Here is a 17705-nt window from a genome sequence, read left to right on the forward strand (position 1 = left end):
TGCAGTATGAGGAGAGAAGCCAGCACAGATGGTTAGGTACCAAAGGCAGAGGACTTTTTCTCATGCCTTTAAATGGGAGCCTTTTTCCCTTAGCTAATATTTAGCTCCTTCAAATGCTAATGGAGGGGGCTTCGTTCTCCAAGGTTAGCATAACAACCCTGCAAAGCCTTTAGATCTCAGACATTTGTTTACCAGATGAAAGCATCTGAACGTGGTAAGAGCAGAGCGGGAGACAGTTGTCTTCCCAGAACTGGACCTCCTCAACTACCACCAGTGCATTTCCAGTTACACGTTCACATTTTGGTGTTGATTTCTAACCATTTATTTCCAGCAACAGTTTTCTTTCTCTGATGAATTCAAGGAAAATGTTTTAATGTGACGTCACGTGTCTGTTTGGGGGGGAAGTGGGATTCTATATCACAATAAAGAAAAGCTGGGAGAAGAGAAAGCTGCGTGTCTGGAACGGCTTGTTATGATCCCAAAAGGTTGAGAAAACAAATTAGAATCTGTTTGTTTTTTGATAATTCATTAATGTTGCTGATTATTATTCTAGAAGCAGGAAACCCTTTCCCGCACTTCCACTGCCGGCAGATACACAAAGGTTCAGGCACAGAAAGAGTTTATGTTTTTAGTCTGCTTTAAGCTCCATTTTCTTTCTCTAAAAAAAGAAAATCATTTACATCGCCATGGCAACATCGATACACGAGACACAAGTACCAAAATGAAAAGAAACCACAATGAAAAAACAAAGCACCAGCTTTAGTTGTGATCAGACCTCTCAAATGTTAACGTTAAAAGCCCACTCCCTGTTGTGTATGCATCAAAAGAGAGAAAGAACATAAAGCTCCATAAAAAGCTCCATTATAGGTAGCAACATTCCCCCCATAGAACGGTTTTAGAGGCAAACAACTCGTATTCTACTTGAAAACTGTAATAAACTCCGATCTCTCCTGCATCCCTGTGATGCATTATTCACTTCCAGTTGCCAAGCAGAGACTCAAGAGGATCCTTAAGAACCTGATACACTATTTATGCAGTACACTGCAGTGAGCACACAAGCGCACAGAAATCATGATACACAGTGTTTTCATAAACAGTAGCTAATAAAATAAGAGCCGCTGCCTTTGGTCCGTTTCCTGTCACGCCGTCACCTCCTCCCTGGTGCCGTGCCCATATTCTGCAGGTTGTTTGTGTCTGTCTCAGGATCCAGGCCAGCCATGACGTCTTTCACTTGGGATTTCGATACTAGGAGCATTCTCAGCGATGATATATTTGAAAAGAGGAGATAGGAAACACATTCCTGGGAGACTCTAAATATATTTCTGGGAATGTGTATGATTAATGCCCCGTGGCTTCTGAGTGGATCAGTCTCCAGCCAGCGTGGTAGTGATAGAGAAACTGAAGGTCATTAGACTGAAGCATGGCTCAGAATGCAGAAAAATTCTACACATTTACTTAATTTCATCTGGAGCAACGACTCTCTCTACAGCTTTTTTGTGAGAACGTTTTTTCTAACGTACTGGGAAAGAATGGTGTGCCGAACAGCAGAGAAAAGAGTCCACATTAATCCTAAAAGGTAGATATCACTGTTTAGTGCAGCTTGTGGTCTTTCAAAACTGGAAATGTCTGATAAAGTTTATGCGTCACGGCCAACAAATATGCCTCACATCATGTGAGGACACCACAGAATAAACAATAAGCAGTTCCTGTTGTATTCAGTACCCTAAAGAGGGTGTATGATGAAGGTTTTCTTTCCCATTATGAACCCTCATGATCCATATTCTCAATCTCAGAATGTGATCAAACCTCTCCACACTGATAAATAGAAGCTCTGAGTCACCGAGTCCAGATTGAGAAGCCTGATATTTTGTAGTCAGGGAGGCTATTGTGGCTATTTCAGCGTGTTTCAGGTCACGGCATTCAAGGAGCTGCCTGCTCATGGCTCGTAGAGTAAATGAATAAGAAGGAGACTGCGGCAGATGTGTGTGTGTGAGAGAGAGAGACAGCAGAGGGGAGATAGACAGATAGAGAGAGCACACACTTTCAGAAAGGGACAGAGAGCCAAAGATAGGGCTCTTTGTGCTGATGTGTTCGGTGACCTTGCACTCTCAGTGATGGGCTTCTATCTCCACTTGCACAATAGAACAGCAAAATAGGATTCTTAGATACATCAGTGCACATTGGAGCAAGAGTGGATCTCACTGATGCAGCAGGCCAGGGCCCAACCGTCTGTATGCACACATGCGCGCACATGTGTGTGTGTGGGTGTGTGTGGGTGTGTGTGTGCATGCGTGCCTGTGAGCATAAATGATGCGATAGTGGAAGAGCAGAAATAGAGAAAAAGGAATTCCATCTATCACAGCGGCTGGGCGGCCTTGGCCGTGCCTCGGGGTGTTTGTTATAATGGTGCCCACGGTGTGTGTGGGCGAAGTGCAGCAAACAGCCCAGTAACACAGCGCAATCTAGAGCCGTGGCTCCAGTCAAGGTGCAACGCACGAGAGGGAAATGAAACGAACCGCGGAGAACAGCTTCATAACCACCGCAGGAAGCCAAGACTGAAGAGGGTCTGCACCAATAATAATAATAATAATAATAATGATAATGATAACAACAACAACAATAATAATACTATTAATACTACTACTACTACTACTACTACTACTACTACTACTACTACTACTAATAATAACAATAATAATAATAATAATAATAATAATAATCATAATAATCATCATCATCATCATCATCATCATCATCTTATTTTGTTGTTCTGGTAGTTTGTTCTGGTTCCGATCCCTCTGTAAACTAATTCCATCGCCATGGTGACGCTACACAGCGTCTGAATGATGGAGCAGACAAAACAGAAAAATACAATCATGATCTTTTTATTGCTTTTGAATTAGAGCCTAATAAGAAATGCATGCCCCCCCACCCCCACCCCCACCCCCACCCACCTTCCCTCTACCTTCCATCATCTGTCCCCTCAGCTGTGATGCGATAAGACAGGTATGGCTACTCCCACGCTGGATACATCTTGATACATGGCTGGCTCTGTGGCGCGTAAACCCCAAGGTCTTTGTGCTCCTCACGTTGTGCTGTTCAATCTCTTAGGCAGGTTCCCAGGAGCAGCACAAAGCCCTACAGCTGAGACACTGCTGTCCCTCAGCAGACAGAGAGAGGGAGAGAGGGAGAGACGGGCCAAAGAACGACTACAGAAGAGGGAGATGGTGAGTTTCAGAGGGGCTGCTGCTGCTTTTGGGGGCAGGATTAAGTCCTTTTTTGTAGGATAAGGAGCTGTCTCTGAGAGAAAGACAGAAAAGACCTCTTGGAGGAGAACCAGGTTTGATCCCTCCTCCCTTCTCTCTTTTTTCTTTCCTTGCTTCTTCCCTCCTTTGTGTTTCCCTCTCACTCTCTTTAATCCAACGTGACACAGTTACAGATGGCCTATCAATGCCACAGCCCGTCAGAGCCCTGGTGAGGGGCTCGCCGGGACCCGATAGGCTGTCCAGCATCCTGCATTCCTGCATGTGTGCGTATCCATGCGTGCACCTATCTGTCTCTATCCACCATCCGGGACCAAAGCAGGAGGCCGACATCTCGAACAACATACATATGATGTATGTATATGTATGGCTACATGACAGTACAGCTGATGGCAACTGGGATAGACCCCCACCTCCCTCCACGCAGTGAGATCTTGAGAGGCAGAGAAGAAACCAGGCTGACACTTTGACGAATGATGCAGTGTGTTTGTGAGTGAGGGCCTCCTGCGTCTCTTCCACCCCGGTAATGGCATCCCAGAGGAAAAGGCCTTTGACTATATGTCTTATCCCATACATCTGAGCCTCTGATCTCCTTGCTCCATATCTGAGTAGGTACACCTCCTAATTGAACCTGAAAGTAGAAAACACATAACTCTTTCTTATGTTAATTAACCAGCAAATGCAAAATATGCAGCTCATTAGACAGGTGTTATATTAGAAGCATATAGAATCAAACCTATACAAAGAGACAGTGTAATCTTCTTGGTCCTGAACATGGTAATGAATATGCTAATGAGAGAGGGATTTATAGCCTTGTGATGAGATCTTTGCAATTCATAGACGGGGAGGCAAATTCGGTCAGATTCCCATTGTGTTATGGAGGATATTTATTTATACACCAGTTTCCCTTAAATAATCCAGCATTTCAGATAATCTCTTCCTGCTTTCTGCACGAAGCCACTCAGAAGTCAAATAATGTCTCTAAAAAGCCGTGTAATGAACGGATAGACGCGTAGAATAAATATGATTTTTAAATTCTCCCTTCTGTTGGCTCCACTCTTTTGGCACATCTGTGACCTTTTGACCCCATTTTTCCAAGGCCTCCATTGGTTGACCCCCGGGAGGTGGCAGAAGCAGCAGCCCTGCTGCTGACTTCTTCTGTACCGTACGAGTACATAGAAAACACCCTGCTGCCACGACAACAGGGTCAGAACATCATTTTCACTTCATCCGCTGCATCGTGTTCGACAAACCTTTAAGGCAGAATGCGTCCGTAACACATACCTGTGGAACGCAGCGCTGAAAACAACAAAACCCAACAAAAGTCTTGTCAATTATATTGCTCCGTCCCCACACTGAAGCTGAGCTTCATTACTAGTTGTTACAGGGAGAAATAATGAGGGAGAAAGTTGGTAAGAGGAAAAAGAGAAGAGAGATTGTGAAGTTGTGTGTGTGTGTGTGTGTGTGTGACACCGAGGTGTGGGGCGTTGTCTGCCACTGGGGGCCCCTGTTGTCGACTGCCGGCGTATCCCAGAATCCTATTAGGAGCAAGTCACACTTGGGTGGCACATTCATCATGGACCCTGCACATTCAGATTGCTGTTATGAATATAATTAGAGAGGAGCAGAGAGGGGATGTTCGGGGCGCATGCACACACACCCACACACACACGCCCGCCCATAAACACATATGTGTGTGAGTATGATGTTGTCCAAACAAAACACAATCACGTCTGACATGTGGGCCGACGTGTTCAGTGCGAATGAGACATACGGGCGCACGCCCCCCCCCCCCCCCATGTGCACACTTTGGGCCTGACTTGTATCCCTCCGATTCTCATAAAGCCGCGGCGACACGCGCAGACACCTACGGTGACACTTCATTTTCACCCCGGTGCTCGGCGCGCCTCGCTTCACCACTTCAAGCACAGGCCAGCCAGCTCAGACGGGAGCCGCCTGCGTCTCTCTGCCTCTGCAAAACAAAACTTTTGCACAGAGCAGGAAAAACAACTTCATGAAATATACTTTAAAAGACGACGGAATAAAATTGGTCGAGGTCATCACCGTGGGCTCCCTTTTATTTTCAGTGTTTTTTAGAAGCGCCGCTCCGCAGGATTCGGAGGGCACTAATGGATGAAAAGTGGGTGATAATACCGGGCCTCACACAGAACAATGGAGGTCAAAGCACCACGGAACAGGCACAGTTTCAAGGAGAACCATCAAAAGGCAGGAATCTATTTCAACGTAGCGCCACATCAGAGCTGCGGTTAAAAGATGAGTATTAAAGAGCTTGCTCGTGCCATCCGTGCATTCAGTCGCAACGGAAATAAAATCTCCATGCGGCAGTTTGGAGCCGATTTGTCATGTGTGAAAGAATGTTTTCTTCCTACATTAACATACAGCAACGGCTTAATTTGAATCTAGATGTTATGGCCAACTACACAAGAACGGAGACCAACCTCTGGAATGACGTCACACATACAGATGCATGAGAAATATGCATATAAATCAAGCCTGAAGATGCCATTTATGGATTCGTCCATATCCTCCACCTATATCGAATGGAATTTGGTGTCATTCATATATGAAAACACAGTGATGTGTGTGAATAGTGGCACCATCTGAACGTGTGAATGTAAAACTCATGTATGAATGCATACATTTCTGAGGAAATACTAGTCATGGTGTCTTAAAGTGCAGAGGTTAACAGGAATTACTCATATTGAGCTCTTACAAGCAGTGATTGCTTTTATTCTCAGCATTACTGGCAAAAAAGTTCAAAAAGCTTTTTCAGCCAGAGGCTAAACGGTGGATGCAAAGCTTTATTTACCAGCTGAAGGAATGCCGGACCTGTGATGGCACTCACACTGGCTCCTTGTCATCCTCTCCATACTCTCTCTCCCCCTTTGTCTATGCCTCTCTCGCCCCTCCACTCAGCACTAGCAGGAATCTGGCCAAGACTCCCAGAAAGCCAGCATGTGTTTACCACCCTCTGAATGCGCGCCACGTTGAGAGCTCTGCCTGCCATCTGAATGCTCTGTAATATCAATAATTGATGCTCTTGAGGAGTAGTAATTAAATTAGTTAATTATGCCGGTAAAATTACATGTAATTATGAGACTGGAGGGTATGTTTAGTAAATTAGTCCCATCCACGCTCACTGTGTGTACTGCTGCCAAGTTTTATTCCTTGATGACTGGGTAATTTTGATACCCTCTCTGTTTTTGAAACAAATGCTTCATTTGCACCGAGGCTCTGTCTGATCTTTGTTAGCTTTGTTACTGGAAGAATTCCATGGCTTTTTCCCCCCCATTTTAATAACAGAAGAAAAATATCAGCTGCTTAAAAACAACACAATAGGTGTTTGAAACAGCACTTTGGCTAATTTCCTGCATGGATCAAACCACAAATACGAAACACAACATTTTTTTTGTGTAATGTTAAACATTTATAACGGTGCCGTGTTTCTTAAACCATCGCTAAGGAGCTTAATTTAAAGTTTTAATTCACTAAGCAGGACACATTTGGTGTACATAGCAACAATCAGCAGTTTCTGGGATGCATCTTAACACAAGCACATTGTTTTGCCATGAAAAACCTTTCACTTAAATTAGAGGGACATGAAATTCTAAAAGATTAACATTTAAAAATGTAACAACCTTTATTTCGTGGTCTACCCCATCTCGTTAATCTGTTACTGCATTTGAACACATGCACATTGTTGATTGAAGTCTCGGCCAACGTTATTTTCCTGACTACTTGCAGGTCAAAGGTCAACTAAATTCTGCAAATAGACTAAGCAGTAGTGAAAATGTCTGTCAGCAGTCATTTACTTACTGCAAATGTGACCGCAATCGCCAATAGTTTGGATTTAATCGGGTGTGAAACTAAGATTGTTAACATCTCTGCAGTGCCGAGAAGACGTTTAATTACAAAAAAACCCCCAAAAACACTGATCTGGTCTGTTAATTATGCTTTAAAAAGAAGCCAGTTCAGTTATCTGGGTGTAACGACCTGCAGTTGCATGCTGGGCCGAGGCTCCATGTCATTACCGGAGTGAACGCCTGCAGGCTGCGGTCCAACTCTCTCTTGTTTGACTATCTGCTGTGGAGGGAGGCTTATCTGTAAACCCTGCCATATTGCAGCATCACATTTCCCCCAAGATCTCCCCAACAGCTTGTTGTGCTGCTACGTGGGAGATAGACGGCATATTGTCTAGACCGGGCTGAATGCACAGAGAAAAAAAAAAACAAAGCCGCGAAACAGTGTGTACACTAGTTAAGGAGATTAAACCCACCCACTTATTAATTCCCTGCGCATCATCTGGGAGTCACGGGTCAGTCTGCAGGACGGTTACAGCAGCAGCAGGTCTGCACGTCATCTCAGCATGACAGCTGATGTTTATTGGGCGTTTCCGCGAGCAGGGCGCCGGCTGCAAGCCTTTAAAGTGAGTGCTGTGCAAATACTCACACATCAACACACAAAGCGTATTAATAGCTGGCAGAGATCTGGGTCCACTCAAGCCTCCTGTGGCATGATGGGATGGCTATAGAGGCTGTCAGGTTTAAGAGGCTGTCAAAATCCAACTTTGCCTCAGGCTGGATCCCTTTAATTTATGATGGTAAAGAATCACAAAGTGCCGCCGCCTCTCCAGAGATGCCCTGGCAAGTTAATTGCATTCTTTCACTTCTTACCAACTCGAAAGACTTGAGCACACACGCACACACACACACACACACACACACACGAGGATTTTCCTCCAGGATGATAAACTTTTTTTTATTCGATTTATTCAACAGAAATGTGAATCTTCCTTGAAACATCCAGGTTAGCGGAGCAAACGGTGCTGGGGCTGGAGAAGAGATCTGGGTTGACTGCAGAGGAATCGTCACGCAGATGTTAATTCATGCTGTCATACACGCATGTGTCCCGACAAGCACAATGACTGGCTGATTAAGCAATAAGGAAACAAGTGACACAGAAATCCGTCCCCTTCCTCTCGTCTCTCCTCCGAGCCCGCCGTGTCTTCCTCCTGATGTTCATTTCGGGTGACTGAAATGTGACCTCACTCCTTCTCTTTTCAACATTTAGTTTTGTAATTCACATAGCCATGAAACCTATGCTAAAATCATGCTATCAGCTATTAGCAGGTGGTGGAGCTTGAAGCAGATTCACATACTGGCTGGTGCTGAAACGTTTGTTCTGCAGCCATAAAGAGAAAAGTCTGGGATCTTCAGGCTTATAGAAAGACCTCCGCCGAACTTCAGCATTTAATAAATGAGTGGTCTTCAGGGTGTAATCCCTCTACATACAGGAATTGAATGACAGCTCTCTAGTCGGGAAAACAAATTCTCATCAACAGGCTGTATATTAAACCCAGAAGATGTTTAAGCTGTAATAAACATCTGAGCTTTATAAGCCCTGGTAATTATTCAGAATTGTCCAATAAAAAGCATGACATGTGGCTTAAACGCTCGCATTTTTCATTTATTGGATCCCACGCTGATGCTTTGTTTATGTGTGTGTATACAGCACATTTTCGTGTGTGTGTGTGTGTGTGTGTATGTGTGTGTGTGATAACGTGGATGCGCGTCAGCTGTCATTTTTCTTTTATGAAGACGCTCTCCTTTGAACTGATGGCAAATGCTAAATAACACTTTAATTGCATCCCATAATCCTCCCATGATCCAACCTCATGGTTGCATGGAACAAAGAAGCCTGACATCAACTTCGGAAAACCCTTCATCTTCAAATGTGGCGTTATTAGCTGCCAATTGATCGTTAAAATCTACAAAGATATTTAGGAATTATTTTGCTGAGGAAGCTGAGCAACTGAATGAAAGAAGAATTGCTTAAAGTGAAAGTTGTTCTTAATACTCAATGGTGTTAAATGATTAGAAAAAGAACAGAAGTAAATATTTGGGAACCTATTTACCAACTATAGTGAATCCAACACAACCTGGACGTGTGTTTGTGCCTCAAGTCTAGTAGTTGAGTGTGTGTGTGTCGGTCATACAGGATGGATGTGGAGTGTCTGAGTGAGTTCTCTGGAGTGTGTGTGAGTGAACAGGTTGAAGGATGATGGAGTGCTGAAGAGGTCCGGTCCGTCCTCACCGCTGCGTCCTGCCAACGCAGCTGTCATGGATAGCTGTAGTGCATGCTGGGAGATTCGACCTTGTGTGTTTGAGTGTGGAGGTGAGTGGATGAAATGTGGAAACTGGAGGAAATCAGAATTATGTGAGAGCTCAGCATCTGGCCAGTCATTTCTATTGATCGTGTGTGTGTGTGTGTGTGTGTTGTGTGTGTGTGTGGGTGTAGGCAGCTGACAGAGCCTCAGATGACACAAATCCAGAGATGTTACTCTAACAAATGGAGATGGGTCTTTAAAGGACTGGAGAGCTTCTTCAGCACAGTTAACCTGCAGATTTGGAGGAAAAGAAAGCTAAAGATGTGAGGAAAACTGTGGAAGTGGATCAGGGGGAGTGTTTGGAAGAGTGGGAGCCACTTTCAAGACTTTTGCACAGAGAAGAAAAGATTTTTATCAAGGGCAATGATGCAAAATGAAGCAATACATCAAAAAGGAGGAAATTAATGAGGAGTATTCAGCCTGCAAATTCACTCGGCAACAGCAGAAAAAGAGAGGAAGAAACAGACATTTAGAGGAAGGAAGAAACACCTTCATCCAGACTAATGATGTAAGGTGGAGAAATATGGGCTTCAAAAAGGTTAAAAAACACACAAAGATCTTTGAGATTGCAAATTCTGAGCTGTGTGGTTGGAGTGCAGCAAAGGAAAAGGACAAAAAGGTTAAAAAAAAAGACCATTAAAATGAAATAATTCAACACAGGCAGCTAAACTGAGCGATCCACACGTCAAGGATAGAGTCAGGTATCTAGCAACGAGTGAAGGAAGCGCCTTTTTTCAAAATAAAAAGCCTGGCAAGCTGGACGATGTGCTAATGCTGCATTCCCCAAAATCATTTAAATTAATGTCCCATGAAATGGGTCATTAATGAGGATGCATGGGCCATACGTGGAGACCGACAGACGAGGGTTCCGCCGCCATCGCGTAGCAGACGTGACATGCAAACAGTCCAGACAGCGCGGGAGTGACGAGCAGGAGAGGAACAGCTCAGTGAAGAGGGGAAATAAAATATGCAGCCTTGCTGCTTCTTTTAATCTTTATTTCAAAGCATCCTGCAGAGAGTGAATTATTTAACATGCAGTGGAATAAATGCTAACAGAAAAATATAAAAGAAATGTGGGACGGTGACCAGTTTGACAAGATTCCTCTCTGGGTTAGAGAAGATAAGACGTCTGAGTTTTGCTTTTAAAGGGTAGAAAACCGTGGTCAAAATAGATCAAGAGGACTGACTTGTTCTAGACAGTGGCGTCAGTCTTTAGACCTGTATCACGTGTTCATTTTATAGGAGGACGGTTTTCTGAGATTGAAAAAGCACTCCGGGATTTCAGTGTGTGAACAATGAGTGTGTTCCTTCCTCCCGCTGCTCTTCCTGTGGTACCATTTATGGCTCACCAGTCGAACGCCAGTTTTCACCCGTTATCCCCGTAAGTGACGACAGCGTTGTCATGGAAGTGTAAATAAGACAGAGCTGATCAGCTGACGCAGTCAGGAAAAGCTGTGGATGGTGAAAAAGTGCAACGTCCAGGAAGTGCCAAACACCACCGGAGCGCCTCTGACAGGCGACGATCACACAGCGAGGGTGCATCTTCACCAGATCACACGGAACACACGTGAAGGTGGCTCATTGTGAACTGTGATCATCAAACCGAATTTTGCCTGAATAACTGAATAAATCCCTAATCTGTTGGTAGCGCGACGGCTAAGATATGAACAATCCGCTTCATTGTCGGAGTCTCTTTAAAGAGCTCTAATTACATCAAGCTATCACATGTGCATTGTTGGCAAAGCTGCGGTAAAGGAGGCATTTGGGAACGAGGTGGGTGGAAATGGTAAAGGATTATGTCAAACTGTTGCAAATCTTTTTCAGGGATTAGGAAGGCTTAAAGTCAGGAGAAAACCCAGGGGTGTCTTCGCCTGCGCGCGGCGTCTGGCTAGACATGCAGCACACAGGTACACACAAACAGAGCATGTGCTAACAAATTACTCTCACATAAGCTTTCCATCCTGTGCACCCATCCACGCATGTGGCGATCAAATCCTCCTATGTGTGCTGGTGTGTGTATGTGTGTGTGTGTGTGTGTGTGTCTGTGTTATTAAGGTGTGAATAGGCTGTGGGTCTGCCCACCCCTCTCTCCAACAGGTTTAATCTGTGAGATGACCCGCGGGGTCAAACCCATTCTCTCGGACGTGTCCCTTATTGTCGCAGGCAGTTTAGAGGCTCATCCACAGTCAAGCCCAGTTAAAGCATGAAGGATCTGGGGGCTATCAGACAGTGTGGCATCACATCACGTCTGCGTCTGTCTCACTGTGTCTGACAGGGGAGGCAGAGAGGTTTCAGACGCGGAGAAACAGAGGGAGATAGCCTGACAGCTGTCAGATATGTGGTGCAAATGACACGCAGACAGACAGACAGGTAGACGGCGACATAGACAGAATGACAGCGGGAATAATAAGCAGGAGCGCAGGCGAGGATGGACCGGAGGACAGGCGCACGCGGGGGCACAGGTGCATCACTGCAGCCCTGTCGGTTACTGCTGAAAGAGGACAATAGAGGAGACGGAGAAAATACAGTGGAGAAGGGAGCCGTTTACAATGAACCATACGCGTTTAATACGGACCCGGGCTGGCGGTGGGTTTGCCCAGGTGCTACCCTTTGTTGGGGCATGTGTGTGAATTTGTTTGCACTGAGACAATATGACAAGTCATCTCCATTTGAGAGGGTTGTGTGCAATGGACTGCACCTCCCAGCACCTCCCAGCACCTCCCAGCACCTCCCAGCACCTCCCAGCACCTTCCAGCACCTCCCAGCACCTCCCAGCACCTTCCAGCACCTTCCAGTGCCACCCAGCACCTCCCAGTGCCACCCAGCACAAAAACCACAGGTCCAGCCTTCAGCTGTCATTCTACCTTTTGCTGATTTCTAACCTCTCCTTCCAGAAATTCAGCTGGTCGCTGGTAAACTGCACGTGAGCTGAAGCATTCGTTTTCCCAGAGCCGTGGCAGATAGAGACAGATGGTGTCCGTTTAAAAAGATCCCATGGAAGTGTGTTATTTCTGGTTCTTACTGCTACTCTGGGAAACACACACCACTGACGCAGGCGCCCCGCGGCGTCTACATGCAGATACCCATAATCCACAGAGCATGTGCCTCTGTGTGCACAAGCGGGGAGAGGCAGCAGGATATCTGCCCATCTTTGCCCTGTGCGAACGTCTACTCTCACCATTCACGCCGCCCTGTTCCAGGAGCCAGGCGCCAATATCAGCGTTTATGGAGCACCCCTCCTTCCACCCCACCCAACCCCCCGCTCTCCCTCCCCTCCTGCTCTGGAGCATTTGAGCTATGAAAATAAAGGCAAACAAAATTCTGCTGATGCAAAAAAAAAAAAAGAGGATGGGAAAGGCACACAGTAGCACCTGGTGGCATCGCATCAATTGGTGGCTGTTAAATAGCTGCCTGTTTGTGCCAGCTGCTGCATTGTTGGACTGAGACAATGTGAGAGTTCCAGTAGCACGGCTGGCCGCTGGTTCATCTGTGTGCATTTGTGTGTGTAGCCTGACCTGACCCCCGCCCCCCCCCCCAGCACCACCAAGGTATGTGGGCTTCATCTAGAGTTCACGTGGCTGCCACCGGGGGAGTTCTGATGGATTCACGCAGCTACACCCACCGGACATGTGGACTCTCTGTTTCCAGCGTTGCTGCTGGTGGATGCGGTGGATGCTTCTCTGTGGGGGCTGTGGGAAAAAATGGTAATTGCTGTTTGGCAATGCGTGCTTTCACGCTCCATTGGTTTGTCATTTTTCAAAGTGTAATATTTTCCCTTGCACGATGAGCTCCACACGAGGGCTTCCTCAACAGACGCTTTGTCTGGAGCTCATTCAGCACAACATTCTCGACGATGATGATGATGGTTGTGGTGATGATGCTCTACTGATAGATTGGGTCATTTGGGGGTCGTAACATAGAATACGCGGGACATAACAAATTGCAATTCAGCGACGCTCCCGTCTTGACGCATTAATGGGACACAGCTCACGGCGAACACGTTGGTGTAAATATAAAGTTGAAACATGATGCAGACCAACAGAAATACTGTCCAGGTCGGCCATTTTGTGGTTGGATTTTCTCAGTTCTCTATTATCTGAATGCAAATGAGAGCTAATATGTGTCGGTACCAACGTACAACAGTGCGCACCCCCACATCATAATTTAACAATGAGAGACAAACCCACTACCCCCCACCCCCACCCACCCACCCACATACCTTCTCATTAGAGGTCCCTGTTATCCCTCCAACCGCACAGATTTTTCCTCTGCCTGCTATTAATTACAGAAGTGAGGATTCCTAATAAGCAGTTATTCTTTTAATTAAAAAGTCTCCATAAATAATCACCTCATAATCCATCTGTCAGATTCCATCCAGCTTCTACTTAGTTAGAGTTTAGAGGATGATCTATCTATCTGTTCATCCCTCCATCCATCCGTCCCTGCATCCATCCATCCATCCGTCCCTCCATCCATCCATCCATCCATCCTCCATCCATCCATCCATCCATCGATCCATCCATCCATCCGTCCCTGCATCATCCATCCACCATCAATCCATCCCTCCATCCGTCCCTCCATCCATCCATCCCTCCATCCATCCATCCATCCATCCATCCATCCATCATCATCCATCCATCCATCCCTCCCTCCCTCCCCCTCCCTCCCTCCCTCCATCCCTCCATCCATCCATCCATCCATCATCCATCCATCCATCCATCCGTCCATCCCTCCCTCCATCCATCATCCATCCATCCATCCATCCATCCATCCATCCTCCCTCCCTCCCTCCCCTCCCTCCATCCCTCCCAGACTTGACTCTCTTGTGCTGATTCGGCAGTATTAGCCAAGGCGCTCGGCTGTGTTAAATGATTTATCCAAGCCAATATTCCTCCTGGAGGGTTCTGAATTTCTAATAAGGAAATATTCCTCCTGTGCCGGTGTGTATTTATCAGTAAGCTGTTTTCCCTTCTCTCGCCTTCCACCACGGAGACAATATGCGGCCGCAGTCGCTGCTCACTCAATATTCCTCTGACTCAATTTCCTTTAAAACCAATTTGCTGAGATCCCTTTTGCATGTTTCTCTCCTTCCTTTGCAAATAGGGACTATTTACCAGCTGCTGAGCTTTGCTTTTAAGTGAAGAAATCGTGACTTTAAAACAATTTTAGCTGAACCAGGCTGCCGCCCGTTAACCGAATGCCTTCAGACAATTACATTTTCCAGCGCTGCACTCATTATTCACTATATTCGAAAGTGAACAATGACCACTAGTGAAGCCAGTGTGTGAAGTTTAAAAGGCCTCTCCGAGCAGCGCCTTGGTCACATATGGGAGGGAGAGACGGAGCTGATCTGAAATGAAAAGTGACTCAGCAAATGGATTTTTTTATTTGCCTGTTTACAGAGAGAACAAAGGCGTGTGAGGGATATTTAACGATCATGGGACTAAGATGTTTGGGCAGCAATAACTCCAGGACGGCTGCTCTGTGCTGTCCAGCACATTTAAAACAACGTTGTTTGCCCAAGGTGAAGTCCCACACCGTCCGTGACAGGAACACATGGGTCGGTCGCGCCTTCAGTCACGCCGGCTCCAGGCTAAAGCTACAGAAAGTGGACTGTGTTGACGGGAGGATTAGCTGGTACCAGCTCGGAGCAGTGGGTGACACAGGTAAGTGATGGATGTCCTAAACAATGAATGCTGGTAGATAAATTCCGCCCATTTGCTCATTCATCACCCACTCTTGGAAAAACAAGTGGAACCTTTAAAAGACGCCAAGACGGGTCCCTGATATCGAATTTATGAGTTAGAGTTGCATTAAATCGATTCATCTGAAGACATTTCCAGCGTCTGGATGAGCCTGGACCCAGGGCTCTCCCTTGTCTCCTGACGTTGTCCTGACGTTAAAACCCGCTCGTCCTGCTATGCCAGAACTCTTCGGCTGCTCTACGTGTCAAACTCTGTTGACTGAAACACAGCTGTGTTACTCCGAATGTAACCAAACACTAGATACACTCCACTCATTTCCACATTCCCACCTCTCACATAGCAAGACATACAAATAAGGTGGGTCCCACCCTGGAGGCCCCACACCCACACACACACACACACACACACCCTTCGACATCTATCAACAATCGTTTCTTTACATTAGCACTGTGTAATACCTAACATTGACGTTTAAACATGCTTGTTTTCACACTCCTTGAGACGCACACACACACCTATGATCACATGAAGCCAATGACCGGGGCCACAGTCATGCCGGGCCCTCCCTCCACTCACACCTGTTCATCTCTACCTGACCGCGGCCCAACCTGACCAGACTCAGCGCCAGTCTACGTGCTCACTGACAGGTTCTCCATCTGTGACCTCCAACAGTCGTCACGCGGTACGAGAACTTTCCAGCTCAGGAGGAACGTGGCGTTCTGGAGGCCACATGTATCAAAGCAGGTCTTATCAGAGAGATGTGTATGTGAGTGGTTCTGTCCTGGTAAACGGGAGGTTGCAAACTGAAATGGTTTAAAGTGTGCATAAATGTCGTCCAGTTCTCAGTCCATTTCAATAAAGCACATCTGTCTCGGTAGCTGCAGCCAGCTGATGAAGATCCTGAACCAAGAAGGACAAAGCCGGCCCCTCATTAGTTCTCTCAAACCCATATTAGACATTATTCCAGCAGGGCTGGAGAAGCAGAGGCCTGGCTTAATCCCGTGGCGTTACAAATGGTATTACTGAAGTGTGCGCGCAGTTGCCACCATATTCATCTCCCAGAGGAATATAGGTTTCAAAGTTGCATAATAAAATCATAACAATGGCTTTTGACAAAATATGCAAATACTGCCTGTTTTCCCCCCCTCGGATTATGTTAATTTATCTCCAGTAACCTGGTATCTGCAGTATGCATAACCAAACTCTGTCCTACAATATGTCCTGTGGGTATGATATGGGAGGAGGCGCCATGAATGTGAATGCAAATACAAAGGCTGCTGTAAAAACAAAGCCGGGATTACGATTGGAGGAAAATAAACCTTCCCTGGACAGAAAGAAAACAGGGTCCTTCCACTGTCCTGAGAAGAATCTTCAGACAAACACTGGCTCCGCTTCCATTAGGAAGCAGATTTAAAGGTCAGGATTGAGAAAATATCTCATCCCGAGGCAGCGGAATATGTGGTTCATCTGGTTTTCAGATAGCTCAACTCGACGGCGAGCGATGGCAGAAGAACGTGTCTCCAGCTCGAAAAGCACCGAGAAAGAGGGAAGTAAAGATGCCACAGCCGGGGTTATCCCGGTCCACGGCGACAGAACCTTGTAAAATAAATACGGCTGCGCTATAAACAAGTGGGATGTTTATTTGTGTTAAGAAGAAAAGCCATTTTCCATCCAGACCACAGCCATAATGTGGAGACTTTAAGGCCTGACCGAGGGAAGTTCAGGAGTCCAAATTTAATTACAAAAAAAAGAAACCACAAAGGAAATCTAGAATAAAATATTTCATTTAAAAAGCCTCCATTTCAGGCGTTTGCAGCCCTGTGATATGACGCAAAAACATTTCCATTTTCCCATCTACACCTGCTCTTTCATGTCACCTCCCAAATCTGAAAAGGCTGCACGCAGCAGAGGCAGGCAGGCGTGCTGAACAGGCCCAGAGCACCCAGCGATTACAGGTCCTGAGTCCCTCTTCTGATCCAAGCGCCGACACATGGGACCAGTCGCTCGCTAATAGAGACATTTACACCTTAGTAAAAGTTGGCAGGTGTTAGCCTGCCGATGTCGAGAGCAGACGCATGCCGGGCGTCATTAGGCGCGGTGCCAAGGCTGCTCCGGCTGCCAGGAGCACTCGCTCGCTCTGGAAGACGCTTTGCTTTTCCGACACACGTGTTTGTGTTTCTTTTTTTAGCAGCAGGGGAAAGCGTCCTCGGTCAGAGAGGTCCTCCTTCGGCTCCGCGGAGGATCAGGATGGTCGGTCTGTGAGTGGAGCAGGACAGCGGGTTCAAGGGTCAAACCCCAACACTTCATCAGGCGGTCTCGGTGGAGGAGCCAGGCAGACAGAGAGGGATGGACCATTCTCATTTAATAAGTTCTTTTCCTCTAAAAATCCCTTTTGCTCCACGATGCCCGTTTCAAACTGAATGAGGATCCGTTTTTCTATGTGCTGATGTTTGTGTTCAGTCTCACTTCACACAATAACCTCAATGTCTCTCACCTGTGCCTCATAGGTTCTGCCCCTTCCTCTTGTGGTCTCGTGTTCTGACAAGTTTC

This window comes from Takifugu flavidus, chromosome 10 (genome assembly GCF_003711565.1).
Source record: "Takifugu flavidus isolate HTHZ2018 chromosome 10, ASM371156v2, whole genome shotgun sequence".
NCBI lineage: Eukaryota > Metazoa > Chordata > Actinopteri > Tetraodontiformes > Tetraodontidae > Takifugu > Takifugu flavidus.